We start from the raw sequence: 7192 nt of genomic DNA, 5'->3' as shown, positions 1-7192 counted from the left end.
CCGTTCTCCGGAACAATGGAGCATGCAAGTGACTTGTTGGAGATCATACATACTGATGTGTGCGGTCCGATAAGTGTGGAGGCGCGCGGCGGATATCGTTATTTTCTTAGCTTCACTGATGATTTGAGTAGGTATGGATATATCTACTTGATGAAGCACAAGTCTGAAACGTTTGAAAAGTTCAAGCAATTTTAGAGTGAAGTTGAAAATCGTCGTAACAAGAAGATCAAGTTCCTAAGATCTGATCGAGGGGGTGAATATCTGAGTTTCGAGTTTGGTGCTCGCTTAAGACAATGTGGAATCGTTTCACAGTTGACACCGCTTGGAACACCATAGCGTAATGGTGTGTCCGAACGTCGTAATCGTTCTTTGTTAGATATGGTGTGATCTATGATGTCTGTTACCGATTTGTCGTTATCATTTTGGGGTTATGCATTGGAGACAGTTGCATTCACTTTAAATAGGGCACCATCAAAATCCGTTGAGACGACACCATATGAGCTATGGCATGGCAAGAGTCCAAAGTTGTCGTTTCTTAAAGTTTGGGGATGTGATGCTTATGTCAAAAAGCTTCAGCCTAAAAATCTCGAACCCAAAGCGGAAAAGTGTGTCTTCATAGGTTACCCAAAAGAGACAGTTGGGTACACCTTCTATCTCAGATCCGAGGGCAAAGTATTTGTTGCTAAGAATGAAGCTTTTCTTGAGAAGGAGTTTCTCTCGAAAGAATTGAGTGGGAGGGAGATAGAACTTGATGAGGTTGTAGAACCTCTGATCCCTCTAGATGGTGGCTGATAACCCACAAGTATAGGGGGTCGCAATAGTTTTCGAGAGTAGAGTATTCAACCCAAATGTATTGATTCGACTCAAGGGGAAGCGAAAGAATATTCTCAAGTATTAGCAGTTGAGTTGTCAATTCAACCACACCTGAAAGATTTAGTATCTGCAGCAAAGTATCAGTAGCAAAGTAGGGTGATAGCAGTAGTAGCAACGGTAACCAGTAGCAGCAGTAGCAACAGAGTAACAGCAGCAGCAGGGACAACAGTAGCCGCAAAGTAACGTAGCAAGAACTAGTAGGAAAAACTCGTAGGCATTGGATCGGTGATGGATGATTATGCCGGATGCTATTCATCATGTAACAGTTATAACACGGAGAGATAAGTAACTAGCTCCTGTTCGTCAATCTAATGTAGGCATGTATTCCGTATGTAGTCATACGTGCTTAGGGAGAAGAACTTGCATGACATCTATTGTCCATCCCTCCCGTGGCAGCGGGGTCCTAATGGAAACTACGGGATATTAAGGTTCTCCTTTTAATAAAGAACCGGACCAACGCATTACCACTTTGTCAATACATGAACTCCTCATACTATGGTCATCTCTAGGAGTGGTTCCGGCTATTGTCACTCCGGGGTTGCCGGGTCATAACACATAGTAGGTGACTACAGCTTGCAAGATAGGATCTAAAACTCACATATATTGGCGACAACATAATAGGTTCAGATCTGAAACCATGGCACTCGGGCCCTAGTGACAAGCATTAAGCATGGCAAAGTAGTAGCAACATCAATCTCAGAACATAGTGGATACTAGGGATCAATCCCCGTCAAAACTAACTCGATTACATGATAGATCTCATCCAACCCATCACCGTCCAGCAAGCCTACGATGAGATTACTCACGAACGGTGAAGAGCATCATGGAATTGGCGATGAAGGAAGGTTGATGATGACGGTGGCGACTATTTCCCCTCTCCGGAGCCCAGAACGGACTCCAGATCTGCCCTCCAGATGAAAAACAAGAGGTGGCGGTGCCTCCGTATCGTAAAACGCGATGAACTCTTCTCCTTGATTTCTTTCCGGACGAAACGGACTATATAGAGCTGGATTGAAAGGCGGTGGAGCTTTGTGGGGCCCACAAGCCTGTCAGGCGCGGCCAGGGGGGCCCGCGCCTGGTGGGCTTGTGGGCTCACGGCTCCACTTCCTCCACTGATTCTTGCACCAGTATTTTTCATAAATTCCAGAAAAATTCTCCGTAAATTTTCAGGTCATTCCGAGAACTTTTATTTCTGCGCAAAAACAACACCATGGCAATTTTGCTGAAAACAGCGTTAGTCCGGGTTAGTTCCATTCAAATCATGCAAATTAGAGTCCAAGACAAGGGCAAAAGAGTTCGGAAAAGTAGATACGACGGAGACGTATCAACTCCCCCAAACTTAAAGCCTTTCTTGTCCTCAAGCAATTCAGTTGACAAACTGAAAGAGACAAAAGAAAAACTACGTTACTTGGCCACTCAAGTAGATACGACGGAGACGTATCAACTCCCCCAAGCTTAAAGCCTTGCTTGGCCACTCGCACGCTCGAACTTCTGCAACTCAAGGGACCGGATACTTGGGCTTCTTATTACTTTCATCATCCTCGGGGTCACGGATTGAAGAGCCTCTTAAGAACCTCCTCATCTTTTCCCTTTTCTATCTCTGAAAAATTCTGAAATTTTTAGTGATTCTAAGGAAAGTGAACAAGGCTCAACAAAACTCGTAGCAACTACTTCCACAAGTGCCTAGAGGCCATATTACGCATCAAAACTACTTGGGACCAGCTAAAATTAGCATGCAAATCTCAAGAACATGGTCACCAAGGCAGCAAAAATATGCAAAGTATAATGCACTAGAGCAAAAACTAATTGGACCAATGGAGCAGTCACTTACCAAGGAGTAATTTCCCCAAAACAGTTCGGAGAATGGTGCTTTGAGCAAGGAGATCGAAAATCCCAGCAAGAGGAGCAAGAACATGGGTTTGAGCTGCGGAATGAATTTTTCTGGAGGTAGGAGAAGTGGATGAGAGCTAGAATGAGTAGAGGGGGTGCATGTGGGCCCCACAAGCCTGCCTGCCCCAACCAGGGGGGTGGCCTGGCCTCCTAGGATTGTGTCCCACTAGCGCATCCCCCAGACTAGCTATTCGTCTTAGTATTTTTCAAAAATTCCAGAAAAAATCATACTTGATTTTCAGGACGTTCGGAGAACTTTTATTTTTGCGGTACTTTTCTACGGGACGCTAAGACAGAAAACAGGGAAAACTAAACTAAAACTATTATTTTTCTTCTAAGCAACCGAAGGTGAAATCTCGGAACAGAGGTTTGTGACTCCTCGATTCATCCGTCTCATGGTCATCGAAAGAAATCCGTCAATTAGGTTGACCAAGTCTCCTCGACAAACCTTTTCGAATCGCAAAAGAGAACGAAGAATTTTCGAATAGTCACTAGGTCACCTCAATGGGGATGTGTATTTCCCCAACAAGCAAATCATACTTCATCTTAACAGGAGGAATAGGCCATTCAAAGCTCCCAATAAGAATCGATGAAGTTTTTTCGATAGCATTGATGCAATGTACTCGATATTGTTTCTTCGGAAAGTGCACCGTATGCTCATTACCGTTGACATGGAAAGTGACAGTCCCTTTGTTGCAATCTATAACAGCCCCTGCAGTGTTTAAAAAGGGTCTTGCGAGGATGACCGCCATGGCATCGTCCTCGGGAATACCCAAGATAACAAAGTCTGTCAAGATAGTGACATTGGCAACCACGACAGGCACATCCTCGCAAATGCCGATAGGGAAAGCGGTTGATTTGTTGGCCATTTGCAGAGAGATTTCAGTGGGTGTCAACTTATCCACTTCAAGTCTATGATAAAGAGAGAGAGGCATAACACTAACACCGGCTCCAAGGTCTCATAAAGCAGTTCTAACATAGTTACCTTTAATGGAGCAAGGTATAGTGGGAACACCAGGATCACCTAGTTTCTTGGGAGTTCCACCCTTGAAGGTATAGTTAGCAAGCATGGTGGAAATCTCAGCCTCAGGTATCCTCCTCTTATTAGTCACAATATCCTCCATGTACTTACATACAGAGACATTTTGAGCATATCTGTCAAACGCATTTGCAGGAAGACAGGTCTAATCATTTCAACAAAGCGCTCAAAATCCTCATCATCCTTTTTGTTGGATGGTTTGGGAGGAAAGGGCATGGGTTTCTGAACCCATGGCTCCCTTTCTATACCATGCTTCCTAGCAGCAAAGTCATTCTTATCATATCTTCTATTTTTAGGTTGTGGGTTATCAAGATCAACAGGTTCAATCTCCACATCCTTATCATTGCTAGGTTGAGCATCAACATGAACATCATCATTGATATTATCATTAGGCTGATGTTCATCACCAGATTGTGTTTCAGCATCAGAAGCAGAGACATCGTTTGGACTCTCAGGTGTAGCAGCAACCGGGTTGCTAGCGTGCAGGTTCCCATCATCTTTCTTCTTGTTTCTAGGATGACTAGGTGCATCAGTGCTAACTCCTTGAGATTCTTGTTCAATTCTCTTTGGATGTCCCTCAGGATACAAAGGTTCCTGGGTCATTCTACCGCCTCTAGTGATGACTTTGATAGAATTGTCATTCAACTCATTGAGCAAGTCATTCAGAGCTTTAAGTACTTGTTCTACCTGAGTAGTAACCATAGAGGCATGTTTACTCAGAAGCTTAAGATCATTGACGTTTTTGTCCACACAAGCACTTAAATGACTAAGCATATGAGCATTATGTTCCAATTGTGTGCTAACATAGTCATTGAAACTCTGCTGTTTGGCAACAAAGTTATCAAATTCATCCAGGCATAGGCTAGCAGGTTTATCAAAAGTAATATCACTCTCATCAAACCTACGCAGAGAATTTACTTCTACTACCTGTATCGGGTTATCGAGACCATGGATCTCTTCGATAGGTGGTAGATTTTTGACATCTTCAGATTTAATGCCTTTCTCTCGCATAGATTTCTTAGCTTCTTGCATATCTTCGGGACAGAGGAATAGAATACCTCTTTTCTTCGGAGTTGGCGTAGGAGGTGGTTCGGGAATAGTCCAAGCATTCTCATTGCACAAGATGTTATTCAATAGAATCTTAGCTTGTTCTACAGTTCGTTCCCTAAAAACACAACCAACACAACTATCTAGGTGGTCTTTAGAAGCACCGGTAAGTCCATTATAGAAGATATCAAGTATTTCATTCTTCTCAAGAGGGTGATCAGGCAAAGCATTCAGTAGTTGGACGAGCCTCCCCATGCTTGTGGGAGACTCTCTTCTCCAGCTTGAACAAAGTTGTATATTTCCTGCAAGGCAGCTTGCTTCTTATGGGCAGGGAAATATTTTTCAGAGAAGTAGTAGACCATATCCTGGGGGCTACGCACACAACCAGGAGCAAGAGAAGTGAACCAAGTCTTAGCATCATCCTTTAGCGAGAAACGAAACAGCTTGAGGATGTAGTAATGGCGGATCTTTTCCTCACTAGTGAATAGGGTGGCTATATCGTGCAGTTTGGTAAGATGGGCTACAACCGTTTCAGACTCATAACTGTGAAAAGGATCTGATTCGATCAAAGTGATTAACTCAGGGTCGACAGAGAATTCATAATCCTTATCGGTCACAAAGATAGGCGAAGTAGCAAACTTTGGGTCATATTTCATCCTAGCGTTCAGAGATTTTTCTTTCCACTTGAGCAGTAATTTCTCAACATCATAGCTATCCTTACACGCAAGAAAATCCTCAGCTATCTCTCTCTCCATAAAATAACGGTCACGCATATCAGGCAATTCAGGCATAGGAGAGCTAGTTCTAGCAGGCAAAACAGCAGGTTCTACTTCGATAGTATCAACAGTTTCAGAAGTATCATCACATCTAGCAGCAACTCTAGCAATTTGTGCATCAAGGAATGCACCTAGTGGCAAAGCAGTATCAAGCATAGCATCATCAGGCAAAGTAGTATCAAGCATAGCATCATCAGGCAAAGCAGTATCAAGCATAGCATCATCAAGCACAGGAGACATATCAAGATTTCTAGGAGGAGGTGATGTCGCAAACTTACTCATAACTGAAGGTGAATCAAGTGGAGAGCTAGATGGCAGTTCCTTACCTGTCCTCGTAGTGGAGGGCAAGACTTTAGTTCTTGGATCTATCGGATTCCTCATAGTGACCAGCAGACGTAAATCCCAAGTGACTCAGAAAATATAGCTGTGCTTCCTCGGCAACGGCGCCAGAAAAAGGTCTTGGTAACCCACAAGTATAGGGGATCGCAACAGTTTTCGAGGGTAGAGTATTCAACCCAAATTTATTGATTCGACTCAAGGGGAAGCGAAAGAATATTCTCAAGTATTAGCAGTTGAGTTGTCAATTCAACCACACCTGAAAGATTTAGTGTGTGCAGCAAAGTATCAGTAGCAAGGTAGTATGATAGCAGCAGTAGCAACAGTAACCAGTAACAGCAAAGTAGCAGCAGTAGCAACAGAGTAACAGTAGCAGTAGTGAGAGCAGTAGCGGCAAAGTAACATAGCAAGGACCAGTAGGAAGAACTCGTAGTCATTGGATCGGTGATGGATGATTATGCCAGATGTGATTCATCATGTAACAGTTATAACACAGAGAGATAAGTAACTAGCTCCCGTTCGTCAATCTAATGTAGGCATGTATTCCGTATGTAGTCATACGTGCTTAGGGAAAAGAACTTGCATGACATCTATTGTCCATCCCTCCCGTGGCAGAGGGGTCCTAATGGAAACTATGGGATATTAAGGTTCTCCTTTTAAAAAAGAACCGGACCAACGCATTAACAAATGGTGAATACATGAACTCCTCATACTATGGTCATCTCCGGGAGTGGTTTCGGCTATTGTCACTCCGGGGTTGCCGGGTCATAACACATAGTAGGTGACTACAACTTGCAAGATAGGATCTTAAACACACATATATTGGCGACAACATAATAGGTTCAGATCTGAAATCATGGCACTCGGGCCCTAGTGACAAGCATTGAGCATGGCAAAGTAGTAGCAACATCAATCTCACAACATAGTGGATACTAGGGATCAATCCCCGTCAAAACTAACTCGATTACATGATAGATCTCATCCAACCCATCACCGTCCAGCAAGCCTACGATGAGATTACTCACGAATGGTGAAGAGCGTCATGGAATTGGCGATGAAGGAAGGTTGATGATGACGATGGCGACAATCTCCCCTCTCCGGAGCCTAGAACGAACTCCACATCTGCCCTCCAGAGGAAGAACAAGAGGTGGCGGCGCCTTCGTATCGTAAAACGCGATGAACTCTTCTCCCTGATTTTTTTTCCGGACGAAAGAGGTTATATAGAGCTGGA

Source organism: Hordeum vulgare, chromosome 6H, assembly GCF_904849725.1.
Source record: "Hordeum vulgare subsp. vulgare chromosome 6H, MorexV3_pseudomolecules_assembly, whole genome shotgun sequence".
Classification (NCBI taxonomy): Eukaryota; Viridiplantae; Streptophyta; class Magnoliopsida; order Poales; family Poaceae; genus Hordeum; species Hordeum vulgare.
Note: the sequence above shows the minus strand (reverse complement) of the source record.